Below are 17,899 nucleotides of genomic sequence, written 5' to 3' on the forward strand. Positions count from 1 at the left end.
AGAAGCCAAAAGTGTACAATGGAAAAAAGAAAGCATCTTCAACAAATGGTGCTGGCATAACTGGATATCAGCGTGTAGAAGGCTGCAAATAGATCCATATCTGTCACCGTGCACAAAACTTAAGTCCAAGTGGATCAAAGACCTCAACATAAATCCAGCTACTCTGAACCTGCTAGAAGAGAAAGTAGGAAATAGTCTTGAACGCCTTGGCATAGGAGATCACTTCCTAAATATAACACCAGTAGCGCAGACACTGAGACAAACAATCAATCAATGGGACCTCTTGAAACTGAGAAGCTTTTGTAGAGCAAAGGATACGGTCAACAAGGCAAAGCGACAGCCTACAGAATGGGAAAAGATCTTCACCAACCCCACATCTGACAGAGGACTGATATCCAGAATATATAAGGAACTCAAGAAATTAGACATCAAAAGGACCAACAGTCCAATTGAGAAATGGGCTTTAGAACTAAACAGAGAATTCTCAACAGAGGAATCCCAAATGGCTGAAAGACATTTAAGGAATTGCTCAACTTCCCTAATCATCAGGGAAATGCAAATCAAGACAACTCTGAGATACCACCTTACGCCTGTCAGAGTGGCTAAGATCAAAAACACTGAAGACACTTTATGCTGGAGAGGATGTGGAACTAGGGGAACTCTCCTCCACTGCTGGTGGGAATGCAAGCTTGTACAATCACTTTGGAAATCAATATGGCGCTTTCTTAGAAAATTGGGAATCAATCTCCCCCAAGATCCAGCTATACCACTCCTGGGCATATACCCAAGGAATGCTCAATCATACCACAAGAGCACTTGCTCAGCTATGTTCATATCAGCATTGTTTGTAATAGCCAAAACCTGGAAACAACCTAGATGCCCTTCAACTGAAGAATGGATAAATAAATTGTGGCACATATACACAATGGAATACTACTCAGCAGAGAAAAACAACGACATCACACGGTTTGCAGGCAAATGGATGGATCTAGAAAAAATCATCCTGAGTGAGGTAACCCAGACTCAGAAAGACAAATATGGTATGTACTCACTCATAGGAAGATGCTAGATGTGGAACAAGGATGACTAGACTGCTACTCACATCACCAGTGAGGCTACCTGGAAAACGGGACCCCAAAAAAAGACACGGAGAAATGGACAAGATCTACATGAATAGCCTGGTCATGAGTGGGAACAATGAAGGGCGACAGTCGAGGGAAAGAGTGGGAGATCCTAGCTGGATCAAGAAAAGAGAGGGAGAACAAGGAATAGGAGACCATGGTAAATGAAGACCACATGAGAAGGTGAGAAGGGGAGGAAGCAGAGAGTTAGGGAGGCCCACGGAGATCCACAAAGATACCTCCGCAAAAGACTGCTGGCAATGGTCGCGAGATGGCAGGAACTGACCTACTCTGGTGATGGGATGGCCAGACACCCAGATAGTGGTGCCATAAACCCCATCCAAGGACTGAGGAATCTGAAGGCAGACATCCACGGCTGGGCCCCTGGTGGAGCAATGGGAGTCTAATTAGTGAGAAAGGAGAGGGTTTATATGAGCGAGAATTGTTGAAGTCAAGGTTGGATAAAGCACCGGGACAAATAACCAAATGAATGGAAGCACAGGATCTATGAACCAAAGGCTGAGGAGCCCCCAATTGGATCAGGCCCTCTGAACGGGTAAGACAGTCATTTGGCTTGATCTGTTTGGGAGGCAGCTGTGCATTGGTGCCAGGTCCTGGGCTCATTGCATGAGTTGGCTGTTTGAATCCTGGGACTTATGCAGGGACACTTGGCTCGGTCTGGGAGGGGGGAATGGACCTGCCTGGACTGAGTCTACCAGGTCAACCCCGGTCCTCGGGGGAGACCTTGATCTGGAGGAGGTGGGAATGGGGGGTGGGCTGGGGGGAGGGGTGGGCGAGAGGGGGAGAACAGGGGATTCTGTGGCTATTAAGTTGAACTGAATGGTGTTGTAAAATAATAATAATAATAATAATAATAATAATAAAAAAATGTTCATTTCAAAAAAAAAAAAATATCACCACATTAATGCAAAACAGATCAAGAGCTAACAGTACACAGAATATGTCCCTTCATCAATGACATATTTAATATAACAACCCTTCAAAATCTGAATATGATAAAAGGTTATTAAGATCATAATTTTTTCTTAAAAGTTTAAAATAAAAATGTTTTGGAGTCTGAAAGGGACTTTGTTTTGTTTTTAATTAAACTATTACTATATTAATACAAGCTCTCTACTTCAGAGCCACACCCTCAGTGTTAAATGGCCTTTTTTTGTGATATTTATCTTTATTCTTGATAATTTCATACATGTATACAATGGAATATTATCATATCTACTCTCCTTTCCTTCAGAAACTTCCCCCAAATTTATGGATTAAATTTTTTTTCTATAAACCAGCCAATTTCAATTAGTGCTACCTGTATGTATAGACATAGCAGGACCTCCACTGGAACATTAAAAAACACCATGGTAACACCCTCAAAAGAGAATGATTTCTCTCTTCCAGCAGATCTTCAGCAAGCAGTTTGGAAGAACCAGTTCTCCTTCATCTATTCTGTAATATTAGCTGGCTTGATCTTGTGCTTATGCTCTGTAGGGAGCTACAGTTGCTGTGAGTGCATCAGAATAATAAACATGTCATGACCATGCATTTTATAGCACTCCCACTCCTCTGGCTCTTATATTTTTCCACCTTTTATTTATGATGTTGCCTCTGCTCTGGTAGTGAGGAGGGGATGCACATAAAGTGATAGTAATGTCCTTTTGGTCTCTGAACACTTGATCTCTTATTCTCAGTACTTTGCCAAATATTCATCTCTATGCTGACTTTTGCCTACCATAAACAGTACCTTCTTTCACATTAATTGAGAATATCCCAGGTATATAAATATTTAGAAGGATATTTGACAACAAGACCATTGAACATAATAAAGATGGCAGGTACTACCATAGATTCTATGACCACCATCATATGTAAGCCATAGGGTTTTGACCAGGATTACACACAAGCAAGAAATTTCCTCCTATGGTGCAGATCTTCACTTCAATCAGAAAGCAGTTGGCTAGTTGCATAAAAGTTGTTCCCTGATGCAACACTGTACACATTTTACCTTGGAGGTCACTTATAAAGGGTTGAAAACCTAACAGGAACATTGATCTCCTCCTTTCTTACATTTCAGTAATATGAAACATAAAGTTAAGGTGTAGCTGAAGTTTCTCTCCAGGTCATTCCAAGCTGCCACAGTCTCACAGACCACTTATAAAATAATCACTCAGAAGCTTATATTAATTATGAACTGTATGGCCTAATGGCTCAGGCTTCTTGCTAGCTAGATCTTACATCTTAAATTAACCCATTTATATAAATCTATACCCCGCCAAATGTCTAACTTGAGAGAGACAACTAGGAAGCTGTTTTTAGCTCCATTTTAGAATCTTCTTTCTCAGGTTTTAGGTGGAAACTTTTATCACATTTTCTGGTGCCATTTGCAGCTGAAGGTTTTTCCAGTCCTGCTTAGCTCCCACGGCCCTCTGGCTGCTTGTACCAAAGTAAACACACAGAGACTTATGTTATTTACAAACTGTATAGCCTAATGGCTCAGGCTTCTTGCTAGCTTATATTAGCCCATTTCTATAAATCTATACCTTGCCACGTGTCTTGTGGATTACCAGTATCTTTTCATCTTGCTTTTCATGTCAATGGCTGGCATCGTCTCCTGACTCAGCCTTCCTGTTCCCAGAATTCTCCTCCCTGCTTATCCCATGTATACTTCCTTCCTGGTTACTGGCCAATCAGCATTTTATTTATTAACCAATCAGAGCAACACATTCAGAGCATACAGAGTGTTATCCACAGCATTAAGTTGCTAAAGATATTTTTGCCGAGTCATTTTTTGAGTAATTTTATTTTCAGTAAGTGATGAGCTGATGGTAGTGACATTTTCATTTTTGTTTCATTTGACTGTTTTATACCTCATACTTCAATACTTTAGAATAATGTATATATATATATGTAATTAAAATTTTTTCATAAATTATAAGATAAAAATTATAAGATACCTCTGTGTTATGTTTATAAACAAGATAAACCAGGCTTTTCACTTTCTTATAATTATATATTGAAATTTAACTAAATGTAAATATTGTGAAATACATAGAAATAATGCACTAATCTATATGCACAATCAAAAATGTATTTGTAGTTCAATAAGATTATAGAAAACAAAAATACCTACAAATTTCAGATTTATTTTCTTTAAATGAAAGAGGATGGATTTGTTGCTGTTCCTCTTCTTTTCCTATTGACATATAAGTGGTTTTTAATACCATGAACTGTTTTACATCATTGTTAGAGATTCCAATAATTTTGCCAGCTCATGTTGCCTGTATGCAATTTGTCTATCTATATTATTTCTTCTTATATAATAAAATTTGATGTTTAATGTTGGAATTATATTCTGAGTCAACTTAATGTATGATTTCTTAGAACCTTAAGAAAATTATATTTAAATATTTTATAGATTACTTAATGCATTGATATAGTGTTACTGGGAATTGACCACAATGTTTTGCACAGTATATGCAAGTATTCAGCCACTGAATTACACCTCTAGCTCCCAGAAAATCTTAAAAATTGTGTGTTTTGCACTCAATTATTTCAAGAGCAGTCTTTGACTGCATTGTCCATATGTAGGCTGTTGCTTTTTCATCCTTTCTAGCATCCTTTCTAGCATCAACATATATACTCAAGTCCTACCTTCAAGATCATTTGGAGTTTCATGCAGTGCTTTGGTTCTGAATTATGTAAATTATACACACACACACACACACACACACACACACACATATGTATATATTTGTAATAGATACTCTAACTTTCAGTAACATCATGATATCTACAATACCGATTAAATTCCCCATTTAAAAAATTATTGATTGGCTGGGCAGTGGTGGCACACGCCTTTAATCCCAGCACTCGGGAGGCAGAGGCAGGCGGATCTCTCTGAGTTCGAGGCCAGCCTGGGCTACCAAGTGAGTTCCAGGAAAGGTGCAAAGCTACACAGAGAAACCCTGTCTCGAAAAACCAAAAAAAAAAAAAAAAAAAGAATTATTGATTGTGTGTGTCTGTGTATGTGTGTATGTGTGTGCCCGAAGTGTGTAAGTGTACTACATGTGTGCATATGCCAACACCCACAAAAGGAGGGCATTAAACACACACCCTCTGGAACTGGAGTTACAGGTGAGTGTCATCTGCCCAGGACTTGTGCTTTGAACTGAATACACTGAAAGAACACCAAGCACTTAACCACTGAGCCATGTCAACAGCCCCTGAAGCACTCCCCACTTCCATGGAATACTCTGTGTTTGTTTAACATTGTTTATTTGCTTTAACAAAATTAAAGTAAGGTATATAGGAAAGGTTCTAAAGTTCCAAGAAACTTCAGTTTTGTTTTAAGGCTGTATTAGTTGATACAGCATGTCCACACTTAGCCTTTTAACACTTAACAATACTCTCCACAGCTTGTTAACCCACACAAGAGGGTTGAACATTTTACATTGTTTGTTCACCAGCACACTGATTGCCATTTCTATAGCTTATAATATTAACATATAAGGTTTGAATTAAGAGCCAAAACAAATCAAAACAAAAACAAAATAAAACAAAGGAGAGATTAATTGCATAAAAGAGTATATGGGATTATTTTGGAGTTTTGGAGAAATTCACTCAGTCACCTGCTGCCATGATGAAATCTGAAATACTTTAGCAATATAAAAATAGGCACATTGTCTATCTCTGAATCTGTGTTCTACTATGGCTAACAGGAAACCCTCAAGTTGGTTTGGAGCCCAGTAAGTAAAGTTCTCAGGCAATCCCCAATTGAGGGAAACATACAAGCGTACCATCAATGGTATTGGGTTTACCTGTTGGGCTATTTTTTTTTTATAAAAATTAAAGCACTTTGAAATGGAATTACAAAAGAATAGCATTAAATTTGCTGGCTCAGACTATTTCACTAAAGCTAACAATTATCTGAGTGTAGAAGTCTTTTAGGCTCGAAGCAGCAGAATAATGTTTGTGTATGGGTTGTCTTTCTAGTTTGGGAGATTCTAGGGTTGCTGTCTTCTGGGAGCTGGTAAAAGGTATGTCACAGCCTAGATGTGTTTTGCTATTGTTTTATATTCTTAGTGGTTTTCTCTTGCTCCACATTGACCAGTGTCACAGAACACAACACTCTTTCCAAAATGATTGCTATTGTTGTTATAGTTTTATCTCACTTCTGGTAAGACCTCTGTTAGTACCCAATTGGTCTTGAAAAGAATAATGTTAATCTAATAGAGCATGAGCAGACATAGAAAGCTACCTGCAGAAGAACATTTTCTTGAATCCAGAACTGACTTCCCAAGAGAAATGTTTGACCTTGAGAGATATCAGGTCAATATAGACACTCATTTAAATAGTTCTTAACCAAGCTGGCTTTCTCCACCTCAATCTAATTATGTATACTTTTATGCTCACTATTATAAAACTCCTGGTTTATCTGACCCAATGGAGAACTTTAGAATAATAAAGACTTTTGATCTCCTACTCTTCTAGAGAAAGATACTTTATCAGTATTAGAATTTCTACAAACATACTCTTATAACAGGAATCCTAATGTCCTGGTTGGCAGCATTAGGAAGTTGTAAGGAATGAGCGTCTGTTCACTTAAGGATCACATTTGTAGCTCTCTATACCCAGAAGAATGTCTGTCACCATGCTGCAATCCTCACTGTTGCTCTTTTCTTTGAATTTTCTTCCTTCCAAAGGTAATATTTTGACAATCTTATTCTCATTCATATTCACTCACCCCTCTTCTCTGTCTCTCTCTCTCCCTCTCCCTGTCTCTCTGTATCTTTTTCTCCTTATTTAAATACTTAATAAATTATAAATTTAAGAACATTGCCAGAAAATACAGTATTAACAACTGACCTCTCTACTATTCCAGTAAAAATCAGCCTGGGCTACCAAGTGAGCTCCAGGAACGGCACAAAGCTACACAGAGAAACCCTGTCTCGAAAAAAAAATCTGATTGCATGAGAACATCCTAAGGCTAACAGATCCATCAGGAATTGGGTTTATAAATGTCAGAGTCAAGAATCACCTTAATAATATTTGTTCTTAAAACTGATATCACAGATTAACAAACCAGATTAACAGAATATTTACCAACATAATTTTTAAGACAGAGTTTCATTATGTAACCCTAGATGGCAAGGAACTCAATTTGTAGTCCAGGCTAGACACCTTCTTATGTGCTAAGATATTAATTACCCCATCTTTATTTTCTTATTTTATAAATCACCAATTTAATAGTTTGAAGCAATCTATGTAATAAAATAATTATAAATTAAATTGTAAAATAGATATTGCTTCATATAATATAATAGGTGTTGGTTAATGGAAACATCTAGGGTTCAAACAATTTTACATGAGTCTACTTCATTCATAAGGACTATACTATTGGCTCGTGTACTTTCACAAGCTGATGTTCATGTATTATAATTTAATGCAGAAATGGGTTTAGCTGATGATGTGTTGGGCTTATGTTATCTCTTTTAGACTGTCAAGGGTTGAGTAATGCCAAGTGTTGAATATAGCTTGTACCACATAATGTAAAAACTACAACTCTCACTGGTTTTTTACTTATGCAAAAGGTAAAGGAGCTTTTCATTCTGAAGGAAAATTCAGTTTTTCTGATAAACAGATCAATTATACTATTTTATTTCATGAAATTTTATATTATTTCCATTGCATTTTGAAACCTCATCTTGAATGAAATGAGAATGCGTGCATTTTAAACCTTATCAATTTTTTAATATGTTGACTTTGTTTCAAAGCTAATTAATGGTTTTATTAAAGTGATCTCAGCTAATTATACAGCAAGCATGCCACTCATTTAAAAAGTCATTATACTTCAAATATTAGCAATCATTAATTACTTTGCACACACTAGCTGTCCAATTTATTTGATTTACATTCCTATTTGACTCACTAATATACTTGACATATTGCAGTTGATTTTTTTTATATAGATCAAAATTATAGCCAGTTGAATTAAAGAATGTTTTAATATCTGAAAGAAATGTTTATTCAAAATCCTTAGAATGAATCAGTATGAGAAAAATTGTTTCATACTTTAAATTTCTGAAGTATATAAATTCAAATATGAAACTTACAGTCTGATATGACAACACATTCTCTGAATATATGATGAAATATTTTATATTTGTATATTGGTCTCTGATATACATATGTGGACATTTACATGTCTCTGACATACTTATGTGGTTAACCTTATAAATCTTTGTAGGTGATTAATATTTGAAGCAAATATATGCAAAGAATAAGAATAATATTTAGGATAGTTCATGTAGAAGAAATAGTAAATTTTAAAATGAAAATTTCTTAATTGTATTAATATAATTTCACTTCAATTCATCCTTCCCCCCAAAAAAGTGTGCCAGATAGTTAATATTCTTAATTAAAGGTTAAATTATAATAAAAGTTATATATAATAAGAAAGTAATATATAAAATATAATGTATAACTCTCTTTGAATATTCATATATTAAAAATATCTACATTCAGATATATCCCCATACTAATTATTAAAAAGAATTGCTTTTGCAGTATCCACAATATCTTGGTCATATATATGCATATACACACACACACACACACACACACACACACACACACACACACACATCCCTAGGAAAGTCTGATTTTCCTTCTCCCATCAGTCATTAATTGCCTAATCACACTTGGCTTGACTGACATAATTCCTCACTAGATTCTAAACACTACTCTTATTCCCACAGATACATATAGCTCCCACTCTTCAACAAAGAAACTTCTCCTTTCAGCAAAGTAGACCTTCAATGAAAGACATAACTGGATACAGTGGAAAGATTAACAAATTAGAATGAGTTCATTCTAATCAGATGTTTCTACATTAGTACTCCTGCATTTATGTCTCAGGAAATATCATGGAAGAAGGAGTAGAAAGAGTGTAAGAGTCAGAATGCCAAGTAGTCTACTGTGAATCAACACCTTCTAGATATGCTGCATAAACCAGATGTGAATAGTAGCACTATAGACAGATATGTTAATATGGAAGTAGATTATTTTCTGCAATTCATGATATTACTAGCCCCAGGGTACTGGATAGATTTCCAGTACCATCCATGATTTCCTTCCTACTAAGTGGCATTAAATCCTATTAGACAGTTGTGTGTTGCCTCCAAGATATGTGTGGCACTCATTGCAACTTTATGCATATCTTGCCGTGTTGGTAATTTTGGTTAAGTGTTTCTAGCTTCACATTCTCAGGTGTGAGTATACAATATGGAGGAACCGGAAAAAAAGAAAAAGCGATCATAGGTGGTGGGGTGGGACATTGGGAAGGCAATAGAAGGATTTGGGTGATATGAAGTGGGAAACAGAATAATGGGGAGGGGTCTCCAACCATAGTGGATGGATGGAGATCAATACAAAATTAGAAGGAAAGTTAAGGGACAAATAACACCAAAGCTGTTGGATAAAGCCTCAAGGAGTGTAATTATTTTATGTTTGCCTAAAAGTATGCAGACACTGTACATATATATGTATATATGTGTGTATGTGTATATGTATACATACACATATATATTCCTTTCCCAGTTTTTCTGGGAAATATGGAAACTTACATATATATGTATACACACACACATATATATGTATATGTATACATATATATATATACATATAAGTGTATATACACACACACACACACACACACACACACACACACACACACGGAAGTTAAACTGACAATGCTTTCACAAGAACCACAGACTAACAAATACACCAGTGCCAGGCATGAGAAACCTTTCAAAGGTCAGAGTAGTCCAAGTGACTTCCAAAGAAATTCAGATTTTCTACATAACCCTCAGTTGCTTCTCAGGACTTGAGGGTGGGCTCCTATTGCAGAAGACACTTTACACTTAAGACAGAGGATAAGAGTGATTCCAGCTGGACCTCACATGGAAACCTCTTAACTTTGATCTATCTTCCAAGATTCTAGAAAGTACTATGCCAGATTCCAAGAGAGGGAAACACTTCACAGTCTTGGGTAGCTTCTTGAATACTCAGTATTATTTGATTACTAAATGGTCACTGTATCACTTTAATAGCAGTATGTGCCAAGAGCACAACCTACTGACAAGCATGTGCTTTGGCTTCACTGTGTTTGATTTTGTCCTCTGCAGTCACACCTGTTGTTTATATCCACTTGTCAGAAAACTAAAAATGAACATGGATTATTGCCCAAACTCAAATTAATTGGTAATAACCCTGACAGTAGAAACATTATGGCAAGAAGGTTAATGAGCCATTTGACCTGCACTTTCCAGGACATAATCATTTCTCCAGGTTCAATGCATGGCATGACCCTGTAGATGCCTTTTTAACAGACTCAAGAAAGACATACAAAACCAGCATCTTTTAGTACTGATTGTGTCCTTGAACCTATCCAATTGCTATGTTTTATAACATTTTAAAAGGACTTTGTTTTCTCTTTAGACTAATTTATTCTCTAAAAAAGAAAACTATGAGCAAAGAAGATATGTGAATGCAGGAGAAACAGTCTTCCCCAGTGAAGAACATATGATTGGTAATCCAAAATAGACGGTCAGACCTGGAAATATATATACAAGTAACATTATAGAGACTGAGCAGGACATATTTATGTTTTAGGAATACACATATTTATGTGTAGCAAAAAGTAAAGAAAAAAAGGCCATGAATTTGCAAAAGAGCAATGTGGGAGTTAAATGAGAGTTTTGAAGGAAGAAAATAAAAGGGGAGAAATTTACTGAATCCAATGGGAGTGACCCTAGTAAGCACTCCCAGTAATGGCAGATATGGAGTCTGAACTGGTCATCTTTGATTATCAGTTTAAGGCTTACAGTGGTGGGAACGGGTTACAGTTTGTTGAATTTTTGGCCAAGGATGTCCTGTGGAGATCCCTAAACAACCTAGGCTGATGCTAGGACAGAACATTACTCTCTGAAAATTGAACACAAGTCTCCATCACCAAGGACAGCATTTGTACAGGTCATTGAATGCAGAGAGGTCAAGCTGGTGCTTGCATGGAGCGTTCACCTCTGTGTTCTATTCTCTTTGTTACAAGAAGGTACTCTGCAGGCTGTGGGAAGAGAAATCTTTACACCACCACAGCCACAAAGCCCTTGATCTACAATCTGTCTTGCATTCAAGACGTGCTTGAGCAATGGTGTCACAGAACTTGTGGGAGTGGCAAACCAACCTTTGGTTTAATTTGAGGCCCATGCTAGGAGAAGGATCCTATATCCTCCACTGCCAGAGTGGCCAGGGACTGGTGATTGGATAGCCCAAGAACCTAGGGTAGAACAAAACATGACTGGCAAAAAAAGGAGGAGGAGGAGAAGCAGAAGAAGAAGAAGAAGAAAAAAAAGAAATCAATACTCATAGACCTATGCTTTGTGCAGTCATTATCAAAGAGAGGCTTCCTCTGGCAGTAGAAGGGATTGGTGGCAAAGACCCATAGCACATGTTATGTGGAGATTTCCAATGGGTCCCTTTCCTTTGGGAACCCTGCAGGAGAATGGGAGGAAAGATTCTTTGAGTTGTAGGGAATGGAGGACACCAGGAGAACATGGCCCAAGAATCAACTAAGCAGGGCTCACATGGGCTTACAGAGACTGGAGTAACAAGCTCCAGGCCAGCATGGGTCTCTACCAAGTCCTCTGCATATATGTTATGGATACTAGCTTGGTGTTTTTGTGGGACTCCTAACAGTGGGAGCAGATGTACCTCTGACTCATTTTACTGCTCCGGGACTTTTTCTTCTATTGGGTTGCCTTTTCAAGCCTTGATATGAGGGCTTTTGCCTTGTTTTATTGTATCTTGTTTTGTCCTGTTTGGCTGTCATCTCTTGGAGGCATGATCTTTTCTGAAGAGAAACAGAGGGGGCATGGATCTTGGGGAGAGGACAAGTGGGGACAGCTGGGAGGAATGAAAGGAGAAGAAACTCTGTTTGGGAAGTATCGTAGAAGAGAAGAGTCTATTTTCAATAAAAATAAATAAAAAATGAAAATAAATATATTTTATTCTTATTAACTAGAAAAAGATATATAAAAAGACTAAACCTGCTTAAGTCAGGAATTTCTGTTCTATCTTTAGAGATCAACTTACCAGGGAGGGTTTAATGTCATCTCATACTTTCATTGATCTCTTAAATAGTGGGCTGATGAGTACTCAGTGTACTTTTGACTTAACAAACTCTCCTTTTTTTTTCATATTGGAGAAAAAGGCCAATCATGAACTAAAATCTCAAAACACAGAGATTCTGACCAATTCTAAACGTGTAACTCTTCATTTCCAAATAACCTTGGCACCATGAGTTAATTATCACCTAGTTGGAAACTCAACAGATCTAGTTGGGTTTTCTTGATATCAGATGTAGGGCAATACAGATATTCTAATATATCCTACCCATAGGAGGATACAGCCTTACTTGTTCTTAGTCTCCTGACAGATGGCAGATCACATATCCTTAGATACCTGATGGACTCTATGATTAACTAGATAAATGGCAAGGAAAGCTGTTGACTCTGTTACAGACACATACGTTATGATAAACAATGCAGTTCAGTGGTAGAAGACTTCAACATTCCATTTCTGGGCTAAGATGCTCTAAATAAAGAAAAGAAGTGATGGGTCATCAAATTTTGTCCAAGTGTCAGGCAGTTAATTTAGCATTATATTATGTGAATTTCAAAGATAGACAATGCACATTTGACAAGCTCTTGGACCATTGCCTAATAGTTTATTATTTCAAAATAAAATTTATTCTAAGAAACTCTTGCCATTTGTGCTTATTATATAAGTAGAAGTCACCCATACATATCTAAATACTACCAAGACATTTCTTGTTCTCTTTGGAGTTACAAACATTAATGGCAGAAATTCGTACAAGCATTCCATTTATCACAAATACTAAGTTCTTAATAAAAGTATTGATTAAAAATACTATCTCCAACACTTTAAATAAGTTCTTGGCAACCAGGCATTATTGAAAGTTTGAAGAATTCCTCAAATCCTTTTGAGTAACAATTGACAAATGTCTCTGTGTATTAATTTATTTTGGCCCAGGGATTAATTTCTTTACTCTAGAATCCATGTATGACTAACAACCCAGATTAAATCTAAAAGTAGTTTACTAATGTCACTGTACATATGTAAAAAAAGATGTATTTTACCTACAAATACAGTGATTAATGTTATGTATATCTAATGTCCTTTAATTATATTAATGCCACCACTATAAATTTTATTTTTTTAAGTTTTTCTTAGATTTATTTATTTTATTTCATGTGTGTGAACATTTTAACTGCATGCACATATGTGTCTGTGGAGGGCAAAAGAAGTCATCAGATCATGGATTATTGTGAACCATGATGTGGGTGCTGGGAACTGAACCCAAGTGCATTACAAAATAAATAAACACGCTTAACTACTGGGTCATCTCTCTACCACCACTCCAATTATTACTTCTTCTCAACCTATGTCCTATACTGATGCCTAATATATTTATTAATTTATTAAACCCAGAGAATTCTTACAAGACTATCCACTCTATTGATATAAAACTTATTTTGATTTTTAAATGCTATGCCCCCCCAAATTATCCTTTAGCTCATTATCTAAGTTCTCTCTCTTCCTCCCTCTCTCTCTTTTATTCCCTAGTTAGTAATTCAGAAAGTTTTCCTCATATAGATCAAAACAGGTTACAGAATACTCCACTTTGTAAGTAAGGCAAACATTTGGATATACTAATGGAATCAATACCACAATCCCAAAGCTGTGAAAGCAGATAATCTCTCTTTAGTAATACCGTGTGCTTGAGGAAAATCAATAGACAAAGAAAATATCTCATGCGATGGTGCACACTCTTCTGTTCACTGTAGCTCCAAGTGTTTATATCACTTTGTTAATCATAGTTCCAAACCTCCAAAGTAAGGCTCTGATTCACTCGATTAAGTGAATGCTGGGATCAGAGTTCCAGTAGCCCAACACCATCTGTGGCTTGCTTATCAAACATACAACTATATGGAGAGTCTGGCTACAAGGTAATAATAGGGTACTAAAACAAAATCTAGATATTCTAATTGGCAAACAACTAACTGAAAACATTGCTCACAGCACCTTCTGAAAGCTGAACTTATTTACAACAGGAAATGCTCTCATCATTTCTTTGGACAGAGTTCAGGGCAATGAGAAGGCTTTCATCTAGCATATCTAATTGATTCTTTAATTATATTGGTCAATTTAGTTGGGTTAAGCACACACACACACACACACACACACACACACACACACACACACACACATTAGTACAGATACTAATACCACTTTTGATACTGTTTATATTCACATACATGTAGTTGGAAGTTCTCCTGTGTCCCAGCCAGCTGTTGGGACAAATCTCTCCCACTTGCATCCCCCAAGTAAACACACAGAGGCTTATATTAATTATAAGTACTTGGCCATTAGTTCAGGCTTATTACTGACTAGCTCTTACACTTAAATTAACCCATAGTTCTTATTTATGTTTAGCCATGTGGCTTGGTACCTTTTCTCTGCTCTGCCTTGTTGTCTTGCTTCCTCTGTGTCTGGCTGGTGAATCCTGACTTAGCCTTCCTCTTCCCAGAATTCTCTTTGTCTGCTCTTCCCACCTATACTTCGTGCCTGGCTACTAGCCAATCAGCATTTTTATTCATCAACCAATCAGAGCAACACACATTCACAGCATACAGAATGACATTTCACAGCACATACATAAGGAAAGAAACAATGGGCCAAATAATCATCAAAATGCCAAACAAATAAAAATAAATAGAAAAGCCTGACATAAGAGATATCTTCATATCAAACTCCCTGGCTTAGAACTGTGTTCAACTTCTACAAATAGTTCAAACTCATTATACTTAAATAAGGATTTATAAATAATGATTTGCAACAACTAATCTAGGTATTAATTTATGAAGGATAATCCATTCCAATGTCCCTGAATAATTCTGTTTGGTCTAGGAATTCACTACTGGAGATGATGTTGCTCCTGAGCCAGAAACCTCTTAGGTTTATGTCAGAGTCTCTCCAGACACTGTGAATACCACAGTTACACAGAAGGCCACTTGTGTACAGTATTCTAGTTTTGCTTTGCCTCTGACTTTGGCACTTAGGTGCATACAATAGAGCTCATTCACTGATTAGCCTACGACCTTAGGATACTTGCTCTTTGCTAAATTATATAAATTCTCTACTCTGTACCTGAAAAAAATATAAGGAAAAATTACTGACTGAAAAAAAAAGTTAATGAAAATTACTAGCTCTCACCTAACCCGTGAACTGCCTCGGTCTATAGTGGTTGTTTAAACAGTGGTGCACAAAGCAAAGGGGCTTCTATTCTCTTGGAGGGCACTGTGCAGTGCCCCCAGAGTGAATTGGGAGAGTCTACAGCCTTGAGAGTGCCCTGGGTGGCTGGGGATTACTTCTTCCTCCTTCTACAAACCTAGATATGGCTGCCTAGCACCATGCTAGTGCTCATTCAATCCAGACCTTGATTGTGGAAGAGATTGCATCATGTAAGTGCTGCCTTCTGTCCATCAAGCAGTTCCACAAGTCCAAGATCAAGTTCCTCTTGCCCACTTCATGTTGCGGTGCTAGTGTGCATCATCCTTCAACACCAAGAGGCACTAAAACCTTTTTCAGATCCAGAGAACTGCTGAATGAAACCCCAAAGAGTTCTAAAACAACAATTAAGAAAAATTACTACCTACAGACTTTGTGAGAGCTTCCTAGAAAGAAAACCATTCCCTACAGCTTTCTACTATTCCATCCTTTCAACATGAACTCCGTTCTTAGTCTCCACTTGACATAATCACAACTGCACCTCCTTGTCTGTTATAATAATTCCAATCATTACAGTCCTACATACATCTTACTGGTAAACTATGACATCAATCTGCCTAACATCTTAATTTCTGTACCTACCTTCTTTGTCTTATAAATATAGGATTTTGTTGGCATAAGAGATGTGTCACTCACATTTTGAACACAGTTTAGAACTTCATGAAGAAGCTGTTAGTCTAAATTTTTTTCTAGGTAATCCCTTATATAAGGGAATGTGATAATTGCTGGTTTCAGAGGATCCTTTATTTATTCCTAACTGTTCATTTCTTTCCATTATCATTATAAATAGTGTGTGTGTGTGTGTGTGTGTGTGTGTGTGTGTGTGTGTGTGTGTGTGCATTCTGGTGCTTGCACACATGCAGATACTGAGAGGACAATCTTGGTTGTTATTTTTTAGACACTATCCACCTTTGGATTTTGAGGTAGTGTCTCTCACTTGCTTAGGAGTCTTCAAGTAGACTCGGCAAGTTGGCAAATAAGTTCCAGAACTTACCAGTTCCTACCTCTTTCCCTCCTCAATACTGGTATTGCAAATGTGAGCTACCATACTTGGCATTTTTAATGTGGGCTCTGGAGATGAAACTCAGTTTCTTGCTGCTTACAAAAAAAGTTCTTTACAAAATGAACTATTTTCTCAGCCTTCATTAGAAAATGTTTCTTTCCTGGTATAGAAAAAAAGTTTTCCACTATTAATCATTTATTAAATTCAGGTCACTCAAGGATTAAAAGAGTTTAAAACTTATAGCAAAACATGAAGAAAATGATTCTGGTATAGTTGGATTGATTAATAATTTTATTGCTGTTTTGACCAACTTTTGAAGTTCACTTGCCATTGAAAAGGTATTTAAATTGACTCTCTCATGTAATTTTTTTGTTTGTTTTCTTAGAGACAGGGTTTCTCTGTGTAGCTTTGCACCTGTCACTCTGTAGCCCAGGCTGGTCTCGAACTCACAAAGATCTGCCTGGCGCTGCCTCCTGAGTGCTGAGATTAAAGGCGTGTGCCACCGTTGCCCACCACATTTAATTTTCTTATCAGGGTCCCTCCCATGGTCCAAGCCCCTATGCAACCACTCTCATCCTCTTAGGGATTAATGCCCAGTAGGCCTTATACTACTGTGCCTCGTAGGCCAGAAAAATTGGTCAAGTTATTCACCTCAAAGGGAGTTTAGAGAACTTAGTTTACTGAGAAAAAAATATATCAATACACTTTTATGTACAGAACTGTATGGCTGTGATTGTGCCCCATGGTGCAATGATCTGGGTGACTTTGCCCTACAGTCCCTTAACTTTTAGAAATATAAGTATCCCAATATAGTGCCTTCCATGTCTCCAAGAATCAATGTGTGATATACTACCATGGAAAGGTTCTCTTGGGTAGGGAATATGGCTTAGTGATACTTTGCTTTTGTAGTGCCTATGAAACTTAGTGTTGATTTTTACTATAATACTCTAAAAATTAAACCACAATAGGTTCTACTATCATTTTGAAAATGATATTAGACCAATTTAAAAGGACAGAATAGTTCATAATTTTAATTAAAGGTTAAAGAAAAAATAACAATATTGAAACATGGCAAAGTCTTTTTTATTCATGTCACTGATCAATCAAACTATATAAATCAATATATCATGAGTTGTTTATAGCTGAAGTTTTCTTTAGTCCCGCCCAGGCCTGCAGCCAGTCAGATTCAAATGAACACGTAGAGGATTATATTAATTACAAACATAAGGATCTCTCTCATTTTTTTTTTTTTTTTTTTTTTTTTTTTTTTTTTTTTTTTTTTTTTTTTTTTTTTTTTTTTTTTTTTTAGCAAAGGAGAAGGAGTGAGCCAATTCCA

General features: G+C 36.7%; 1 non-coding gene across 1 annotated transcript; it reads left to right on the forward strand.

Annotated features, from left to right (window-relative positions):
• The first annotated feature begins 15,478 nt into the window (after window positions 1-15,478).
• LOC121827747 (small nucleolar RNA SNORA68) lies at window positions 15,479-15,610 on the forward strand. Its single transcript, XR_006070048.2, has one exon. It is a non-coding gene; the product is annotated as a small nucleolar RNA SNORA68 (small nucleolar RNA).
• Window positions 15,611-17,899: the final 2,289 nt, after the last annotated feature.

Source organism: Peromyscus maniculatus, chromosome 2 (assembly GCF_049852395.1).
Source record: "Peromyscus maniculatus bairdii isolate BWxNUB_F1_BW_parent chromosome 2, HU_Pman_BW_mat_3.1, whole genome shotgun sequence".
Lineage (NCBI taxonomy): Eukaryota > Metazoa > Chordata > Mammalia > Rodentia > Cricetidae > Peromyscus > Peromyscus maniculatus.